Raw genomic sequence first — 10,959 nt, forward strand, 5'->3', positions numbered from 1 at the left:
AAAAGATTCATAAATAAAACGTGTTATCATAGGATGTGTTGAAACATGACCGCGTGGATGCAGGGGAATCTACTGCAGCCGTTAGATGTCACAGTCCAACTCGTATCACGAAACGCCAGCATCCCCGGTTTGAATCCAGCTGGGTAAAAATGCTCTCTAAACCAGGGGTGTCATGCTTATTTTACATCGTGGGCCGCATACAGCCTACTTTGATCTTAAATGGGCCAGATCAGCGAAATTTCTGTCAGTGTTACAAGTTTAACTACACATTAAAGTCCTGAGATATCTTAATATAAGAACAATAAGTTGAATTCCAACATTATGTCTCAGTTTATCTACATAATAAAGAAATGCTGCTGTCGCAGAGAAGTCTGTCAGCACAGTTCTTTGGGCTGAAATTATAATAAATAAATGTGAACATTTTCTGCCAGCTCATTGCCCAGACTGTCCTGTAATTATAAAACACACAGAAAATATCCTACTTTTTTCCTTCTGTAAGAACAGAAATATCTATAGTTGGTAAATGATAGATTAAAAAAAACAGGAACTTTTCTGTCATATAAATCTCAAATACCCATTACTCAAATACTCAAGTGTGGTATGAAAGGCCATGAGGGAGTTGTTTCTTCAGCAGGAAAAGCTGTGAAACAAAAATGTCCAAAATGTATGCCCTTCCTCACTTGTTCCAAAGCCATCCAGCCATCCAACGCCCGGGGGCGTTCTCTTCTCTTTTATTCTAATTTCTTTCTTTTTTTAAACACATACAGTAATGTAATATCAGTTATACATACAACCACGATTTCAAGTGTTAACGTCCTACTAAAGCTCAAATCAATAACCGGAATCATCTGAAGCCAACTCATCTTACTAATCTGCATATAAAGAAGCTGTGTAGGAGGGCTCTAAGAGCGCGGGCCCTGCTTTGTTTTGCAGAGAGGTGATGAGGCCCTTTGGATGTTTGGCTAGGAGGCTTTGTGGCTCATCACTGCCAGCAGAATGTTGACACAAGTACTCCTTCATTGGCTTTCTGCAGGACCTCCAGAAAACTCACACCTCCTAGCAACCCCCACCCACCCTTTCTCTCCCACATACACACACACACAAGGGAAACATTCTCCCCTCTGGGTGTTCTAGCGGGGGTTGGGGTGTGATTTGGTTAGGAATGGGGAACAACAAAGAGGCACCTCTTGCTATTCTGATGTACATCCCATCCTCTCAATTTATCAGATGGTCTCTTTGAATTAGTGGAGGCAAATCAAACACAGCCAATGATTCTGTAGCCGTTTCATTCATTTGTCCGTCCGCCTGGCCACACTTAGTCTCATTACAGACAGCGACTGTTCTCGGACAAAAAGCGAGCGTTTGTTGTCATACTGACACGTCTGTGTGCATGTGTGTGTTTATTCTATCTCTCGTGGGATGGGGAAGCGAATGGTAGAAAAAAAACAAGAAAAATACGTCTTGGTTAAGTCTAAGTGGAACACAGAGAGGCCACTCATCTAGATGCAGGCAGATGAATGTAAATTGCTAGAGCTGAAGGTACAGATGAAAATTTGATTTAAAACAGTAGCAGCGGGTACAGAGACACACACTAACGCAGAGTGATATGGCCCATTTTCTGCTTTTTGGCTTTCTCTGCAGCATCTCTTTAGAAATTTAAGGATAGTGATTAGACTGAAAATCATCCATGTGTATGCCTTCCTGTCCTCTTTTCCTAAAAGCCTGGAGGTGAAACCAGCAATTCCATTTGCAAGCCTCAGTCATGGAAAAGGTGCTCACAGGGTTTCTTTGTGGGCTTTAGCGAGTACATGCACTCTCTCTGATGTATTAAAACCTGACCCAGTGTCCAGGAATTGACTCATTTGAAAATGGAACTAAATGACAGGGAGGAAGTTAAAATTTCTCCAAGTTGGATCGAAAAAAGTTTTGACACTGCCTCCACATTCGGGAAATGCCATCAAAATCTAATCTGTGCGCCAAGCGACCTTACATTAACAGTTGGTTAATGGCACACGCTGCTTTGAAAAGTAACTTAAAAGCCAGGCAGGCAAAAGCGGCGAAAGAGCGAGAGGTTGTTAAAATATGAGGAATGGAAGCGCAGATAGATAAGGACCGGTATTTCCCCCGCCTTTACGAGTAAATACAGGCATTTGGATCATAGATGAACAAAATAGAGTGATGGGTGAAAAATGCATGGCTTCCCAGTTCTCCCCCAGTGACCTTCAGCCAACCTCTACAATCAAGATCACACCGACACCTCAGAGAAGGACGGTGAGAGCTGTGTGATGAGATGGCAGGAGGAAGAGAACTTGTTGACAGAGCTTTTAGTTCATTGTGTATTATATAATAGTTACCATGATGTACTTATAGTCCATAGTTATTGCGTTCTCATACATGTCCAGAATGTGCTATGACAGCTTTGTTGTATCTGCACTCCCGCCTGTGTTTTATTTGGGGGCATATTAATTAGGGAGGAATACTGACTGGGAAACATATGGGAATAATTATTCTGAGGTCCCCAAGTCTTTGTAGAAACATATGCAAAGATGTCCAGAAATTGCTTAATTACTAAAATAGAACTTCAATCATAAGTTTTTGTCTTTGTTTTCTTACGGTTCACAGATGCTTTGTTGCCACAGATTGTGAACCATTAATTTAACGAATATCTACCATCTTTTTCACAGTCTGTTCCTAACATTGGATGGCTTGTGTTTCAAGTACATCACAGCTGTATAGTGCAATTAGCCATGATATTCAGCGTGATTGATGTGATTATGTTTTATGTCTTTTACTGTAAGTAAAAATCGCATTTACACACAACGAGCACAAAGGAGAGGCATTCAGCAACACAGAGCAGCCAAGTAGGGCCTTTAAGCTTGTTAGCAGCAATACACAGTCACAGAAGCTTTTTAGGTACACATGTTTCAACTGCTTGTTAACACAAACACCTGCGGTAGCAACTCAGTGCGTTTATTCATGGTCAAGGTCTAACCTGTTCAAACTAAGCACCAGAATAGGGAAGAAAAGTGACTTTTAACTTGGCATGGTTGTTGATTCCAGACAGGCTGCTCTAAATATTTCAGAAATTAGTGATTTACTGGGATTTTCCCACACAGCTGGTTTACAGACAATGGTCTGGAAAAAAAGAAAATATCCAGTGAGTAACAGTTCTTAAGGCAAAAAATGCCTTGCTGATGTCAGAGGAGACTGGTGAGATTGCTTCTGATTACGAGGCATTAGTAACTCAAATAACCACTTGTTACAATTAATGTACGCAGGTCATGTGATTGTTGGGGTTTTTCTGTATGTATGATTGTAGCGTCTACCATATAATATAAAGTGCCTTGAGGCAACTGTTGTTGTGATTTGGCGCAGTATAAATAAAATAAAATTGAACTGAATTGAATAGTAGAGCATATCTAAATGTGGGTGCTATCCTGGTTGCAGGACACTGCACACTCATACAACAAATACTGTTCAGTCACAAGGTAGGTGCACCTTTAAGCGCACCCTCCTTTATCATTTATGTCACTCCAAATGGAACAATAATTGACAAAAGGGACATCAAACTGCATTTATTAGGACTTTCTACTTAGCTCATAATACAAGTGAGCAGTAGGATCATTTTCTCATAGATTTCTGCATATGCACCTGTGTGCCTCTGATTTAATTTTTGGAACCAAATGAGTTATCACCTGCAGGTCTAATTTACCTGACTTTACTCTTTAGACCCAGGGGACCATCAATCTTTCATATGCAGTCTATGACAGAATAATGAGCTGTGAAGTAAATAAAAGCTTAGAGTATGTAAATCTGATACATCCACTTAGTTAACAAAAACATGCAATTACAATGTTTGCCAATTGTGCCAATTTATATTACTGAATGACCTTTATAACCCTTATCTACAATAATCCATCATTATGCTAAACTCAGGCAATAAACATAGAAATTGTTGACTGACACTCGGCTCTGAGGTCACAGTAATGGTATGAAGAAAGAAATCAAATCAAGTTTGCAATTATTGTATGTTACTAGAAAAAAAAATACCAAAGAAAGAATTTATCATTCTTTCCAAGCTACACAAATCTCTGAAATCACCTTCAAAGATAACACCCACTGATAAGCTGCAAAATAAATCTTTGAGATTTATTTCCACCTAAACTTGATGTAGGAGTATCAGGTGTCGCATTAAGATCACAGAAGGGTTACTGCCACATCTGGGTTGCGTCTCAGTCCCAGATAGTGCAACATGGTACTGAATCTAGATTCATGCCATTAGGTATTACCATGCATAGCATCAAGTCAGTAATGCAGGATAGTCTGGGAGAAAGAGTCTAGAGACACAGATATACAACAGTGCTAAGAGCAAAAGGAGAGAGTGAGATGAATATCTGCCCAATGTGGTTCTTTAAGATGCATAGACCCTGCTCCAACACCTGCAGGTGCTTATCTGTCAGATTTAATCTGCTCACTGGGCTGTGTGCTTGTGTGCGGATAAAAGAGTGTGTTTTGGAGAAGAGTTGGGTTGGTGAAGCAAGTTGTAGCAAGCCTATTGAGCGTAAATTGACTTACCAAGACTCTAAACACCTGACTGAATCTAACTCTTGTTGCGTGGATACTGTGTGTTCAGGTTAGGGATTATCACAACAAAGTGTACATCTGGCAACTAAATAACCCTCCACCTGTTTTGCATAATAACTTCATTTCTCTTCTTCTCTTTCTTCTGTTTTGGATCTTTCCACGGTCTTTATCTACTCCCCCCCCACCTTTGAAGCCTGACTCAGACCCTTTTAGAGTGTGGGTGTTCTCATAGCTTTGCTGGTAAAACAGTGGATTAGCGCAATTGCTTTATGACTAAAGCCAAGCCTACTATTACAGCGCTCTGTCATTGGGAAATCACATCTTCCCAGACACGCACCCATTACACACCCTGGCACCCACCCTATCCCCAAGGGGTGACACGGCACCCAGTGGGACCCTCCTCACCTGTGAAGCCCTGAGCCTGGGAAAGCCCCTGATGCTCACACAAAAACAGCCTGCATCTACCCTCAGGCAGACACCTTGTCTGAATAAGCAGAAAGCTATAATAATGATAAATGGCTTGCACCACATGCAGCAATATGTCTTCATATAACAAAGAGCTTTTTAATTACTTTTCACATTAGAAATACAACATCAGACATAAATAACTGAGCACCTGCTTAAAGAAAAGTCATGACTGACTAAAAAGTACCATAATACGACTCTGTCTCATGGATCAGATTATACAGGGCAGTTGTAAATGCTGCTCCCTGCCTTTGTTACGAGGTTTAATTGAACATAGCTTGGCTCTGACGCTGGCTAACAACATGAAGTTAGCTCCCTCCTGCATTAGTGCCAGAGCAAATTAAGTCTCCCTCCAGATCAATGGGCTTATAGTCTATACACATCAGCACGGACAGATTTCACAAGCAGGCTGATGTATCAGCTGCCTAATTTTCTCCCTCTCTTCCACAGTCGTCCCCCCGACCAACCTTGTTTATCATTGAAAAGAAATCAGATCAACACACAGAGGCCAACGTGGAGCCAAACTTCTCCTGTTGTCTCCTCTCCTCCATCTACAGCGTATAGTTACAAACATAAAACTTGCCCTTGCTGCCCTAAACAGATCAATACCTAATGGGCGTCACACTGAGCAGATGAGCTCTCTCGCGTTCTCTCACACTCTAACCACCCTGTGTGAACACTGTCTTTTTGTCTTGTTAAGGCACATCTACAGTTTAGAAGGCGCAGAGGACTGAAGGAAAAGAGGAGTGAGGACAGAGTGTGACGGAGGGGAGAAGATGGCACGAAAATGAGGGAAGAGATGAGTGCCAAGATGTTGCACAACAACCCCTAGTCTTTCCAACAGGCAGAATTATCATTCAGGGCAAAAACACATCAACAAAGATCCAATACCCTGGACGAGCAGGATACAGCTTAGCGCCACCCCCATCCCCGGCAGCACATACCCACACATAACCTTGAAGTTATAGCAGCACTTACAGGATATGAAGTTATTCATTTGGCTTTTGGGTTTCCTTGTTTTTTTCCCTGGTGGAAATAATCCCTAAGACCATTCCTTACTATTAAAGACTTACATCTTCTAACAATGTCTAAAATGTATGGTTTCATTCTTTCGAGCAAAAAGTGGCTCTGTAATATTGCGGGAAAGGCTTTAGCTGTTTGCAAATGTTACTCAAACTCAAAGAAGTAGTTGCACTCACGTGGAAAAGAAAGCTCACACTCTTGCAGATCTAAAGTTTTACTATTCAGAAATAATAGAAGTCATCAGGTCCTTAACAGGTTCTAAAATTATTCAGATACAACCTCAGATGAACGACAGCAGTCATTACTTATTTAACCACAACCCAGAATGCAGAAACAGTGTGTGAAACCTAGTCCGTAGCTTTTAGAGCCACCTCTAGCAGCAATAACTTGAAGTCATCATGGAGGAATACTGGCCCAGCTTTGTTTGCAGCGTTGCTTCAGTTTTTTGAGGTTTGCTGGCATCAGTTTATACACAGCCCTCTTAAAGCCATAAAGCATGGGATCATTGTCCTGTTGCATGACCCAATTTTGGTCAAGCTTTAGCTGACTCTAGAATACTTTGGTATACAGAGGAGTTCATGGTTGAGTTACTGGAAGGCCCCCAGGTCCTGTGGCTTCAAAAGAAACAAAGTCATCACCACTGTGATTGATATTGTATGGTTTTCACCAAATTTGGTGGTATCTAGTATGTGGTATATGGTCAAACATTTCCACTTTAGTCTCATCTGTCCAAAGAACATTGTTCCAGAAGTCTTGTGGCTTGTTCAGATGCAATATTTCAAACATTGCAATCCATGCTGTTCTTTATAGAGAAGTTTTTTCCTGTAAGCCCTTCCAAACAAGTCGTACGTTTTCAATTGTATTTATAATTTCATAAACATTAACATTTAACACGCTAACTGAGGCTTGTAGAGTCTCAGATGGAACCTTTTGTTGTTTGGAGTTTCTCCGATTTTTACGCAGTTTGACCCTGGGGGGAATTTGGTGGGACATCCACTCTGGGTAGATAGGAAACTGACTTGAATGTTTTCCACTTCTGAATAATCTTGTTACTGTAGAATGATTGACTTCAGATTATGTAGAAAATTGTCTTGTAACCCTTCCCAGACTGATGTGCAGCAGCTGATCTAAGATCACTGCTGAAGTCTTTGATCACTGACATTACGCTAACACCTGAATGCCAGCAAACGAGGAAAACTTCTCCTTTATAGAGGTTTTCACACTTCCTGATGATCAGTTAAATAAATACATTCAATTAAGAGCATCTGGCTGCTACTAAGCATTTAGTTTTTCAAAAGCTGCTTCTGCATTTTTTGTTAAATAAATCATGACATGGTCTAATACGTCAGAGATAGTATTTACCTGATTTTAAGACCTGGTAAGGACTAAATAATTTCTTTCAAACCTGAGAATTGAAAGAGGGTGTACCTTCCTTTTTACGTGTTCTTGGGAACTATGTTAAAATATGTAATATTACGCTTACTACCTTAAAAAAGTCTAAATGACTTCCAAACTCTATAATCATAGCAAAAAAAATCAACAAATGTGTATATATAGCTAATATATTTATCTGATCTGGGGTTTTTATTCTGAAAAAACCCCAGATCAGATGTGGTGATTTTCTTTTCTTTTAGTACATACAGCCTGAAATCCATTTAGCACAGAGAATCTTCATCCATTTGGAACAACCTGCTTTCACATTACTTTTTCATGTAAATCCTCATGCATCAAGTGCTTTTAAAATCGACATTATATGGGGAAATGGCCAAAACCCTTTAGTCCTCATCCGTCTGCCCTTGAGAGCAGCTCTTATAACACTGGCTAGTTAGAGTAGTAGCTTTAGCTTAGCGGTTGCACCTCTGCATGATTTGGAAAGTAAAAAGGCGTCGTCTGGCCTTAGGAGCACTTCAAAAGGCCCATAGCAGTGTGAGCGGCAGCACAAGTGACAGACGCACACAGGGGGTCAATGGCTTGTGTGTGTTTGTGTGTGTAAGTGCGTTGTGTACATGTGTGTTGCTGCATAGGTGCACGCGTGTTTGCGTGTGCTTGTGCATTTGTGTTTATCTGTGTGCGCGTGGGTGTGTGCGAAGGCAGGGGAGGCCTATTAAAAAGCTGCCTGAGGAGAGGGCTTTCAGTTGGGAATCTATGGGGGGCAGAGAGGATGGCAGGGCCATTGTGTGTCATAGTTCCATCCTGAGAGCTGGAATTAGAGGCTTTCTCCTCTGCTCGACTGGAAGACTCTGTACCACCACCGACCCCATGTTTAATTAGAGCAGCTCTAGAGAGACAGCCTGGAGAGGGAAGAACACGAGCAATGAATATAAGAAAGAGTCAGATTTAACTCTGAAAAAAAAAACATAACTGTGGGTGAAAGAGGGGGAAAGGAAAGAAAATTGGATTCACACCGTTTGGCGATGCTGTGCAAGTCTGATTGGAAGCGTAATGGGGTACACGATAGCAACATGATGTGAGATATGATAAAGATTAGCCTGGTAGAATTATGAGAATCTCTATGGCATGGCACTGATTGGAAATAGAAGCTAATACGAGTAAATTTCCCAGAGTGCATTTGACTTTCAAATCAATAATCTTCAACTCTTTCAGGAATCCTCACACAAACGGGCATGATGTGCCTTTGTGGAGGTTATAGTCCAATCAAATTAGGCAAACAAACATTAATGGATGATAATGAATGTGAGCATTATCTCCAAATAAAGTGGCCATTAATATTGATGATTGTTTTCATCCCAACACATTACAAACCGAAGCAACATCAATATTTGTCGGAGCAAATGAGAGCGAGAATGTACGTTTATCAGTGATTGGGTAGCTAAATGGATATATGGAGGAGATAAACACGGGCTGTTATCTCCTCTGCTGTTGATCTATCCGTTTAAGCTTGTAAGGTTCATTAATGTTAAATGGGTTGATTGTTATAGGAGGTAAACAACGTGTCAAGTCTTATTCCAGAACAACTCATTCTGCTTAACAGAATGAATAGTCGGAGCCATTAAGGCCCACTAGTGAAATGGTTCGTCTTTGAAGTACTTGCTTGTTTGTTAAGTGGAAGGGTGATCAAAAGGATGTCATTTTAAATGCTGCTTCTGATTGATTGTGTGCCTTTATATGCTCACCTGACTAGGCTTTGCACAAAGCGAAGTAGGAAAGGGATTTTTTTTTCCAGACACCCATAGCATGATAGTGTAAAAAAACATTTAAAAAAATCTTATAGGAAAACATAGCACTACTGGCACACACACATTCAAGGTGCACCTTGATCCTGACTTTATTTGAGCTCTTTCTCTCTCTGCTGTGTTTAATCCTGCTGTCTGGTATGTTCCACCTGATTAATCTGATCATTCACTTCTGACAAGCCCATTTCTTAACCCCACCACCCACACACGCAAACAAGCACCTACACAAGTGAAGTGATACAAACACATGATGCATGTCACACACACACGGACAGACACGCATCCACTTGAAGGGCAAAGAAAAGAAAAAAAAACAGAGAGTGAGATTGGTGTGTTGGTTCGGTCACTCACAAGGAAAATGTCCCATCATAGCCTGCAGTTACCAGTGTCACACATCACTTCGCATGACCAGATATAAACACTGCTCCATTTAATGTCAGATTTACACACACACACAGATATATACATATACAGTATACTGTATATATACACATCATTTGATCTAATCAAGTTAAATCCAGGAAATGTTTTTCCTATAAATAATGATCCACATATATGCTCCTAGGGGATTTCAGTGCAGAGCCATACAGGCTATGAACTCAGCAGGAAAGAAACAAATGCAAATGTGAGGTACAGCTGTGGGGTTGAAGCTAGGTTCCCCATACAATGCCTGAACAATATTGTCCTTCACCTGCTGAGATCTAAAGGAGTAATCAAAAGGCATGGAGAGTTGTGGCGACTGATTCTGTGCAGGGGACCTCACTAACTCTGACTGACGCCCTCAGACTACAGATAAGACTAAAAGAGTGTGTGTGCATGTATGTGTGCACACGTGTGTGTGTATATCTTCATGCATGTAACTAAAGGAAGCATATCCCTCCCTGTGTTGAGCAATATCTCTTGCTCTCACTGCTGCGTCCGCTCTCATTGATCCTGCATTCCAAACAGTTCCTTGATGACCAAACTGCTGTTAGAGTTCTTCTTGTCGAGGTTGATTTAGCTGAGCTTGGCGGACCTAAAACTCTGAGGGGAATTTGTCTCAGTGGCTGTAAATTACATTTATTTACAAGAGGGAGAAAAATGTGGGGGTGTTTTATCTATGTTCACATTGCATCTGTCCAAACCCAGTCGGCAACTCTTTCTAATAAGTTGCTTTATAAAGAGTATGAAAGCTGGAGCTGTAGACCATTAATGGAATAACTTTGTAGTTTCCAACATATGAAAACCATCTGCTGATGTTTCATTTTTGCTCGTATTAAAGTTACTTTGTCAGAAATAGTAATAATGTGAGAGAGTTAGCCAGGTGCGTGGATTAGCAGTTTTGTTCCATTCTGCAAACAGCATTAAGTCTGCACAGGGTCTTTTATTTTGAAAAGTCACTGGAAACTCTATGGTGTTTCAGCGTCTGACTTCCTGCCCTCCTTATCTGCTCTATACAACTTGATGAAGGCGCTGTGGAAAAACAGTGAAAAACAGATTTGGTGATTATTTAAGCCATGTGGAGAAGAGAGCTGCTTGTAAAAAACGCTGCAGCATGTCTGCAGCATGTGGAACGGTAAGGTGGAGCATCCGTGGGAAGTCTGTGCAGCTGTAAAGAGAAACACCCTTCAAGCATGTTATTAGTGTTGATGTTGCATAGCTTCTCCACTAGAGGGCACTCTGTAACTTCCCTGTTGGCAAAACACAACAACCA

Source organism: Mchenga conophoros, linkage group LG1 (assembly GCF_057382185.1).
Source record: "Mchenga conophoros isolate Kocher_MC1m ecotype Shallow Benthic linkage group LG1, M_conophoros_male_GT1.1, whole genome shotgun sequence".
Taxonomy (NCBI): Eukaryota; Metazoa; Chordata; class Actinopteri; order Cichliformes; family Cichlidae; genus Mchenga; species Mchenga conophoros.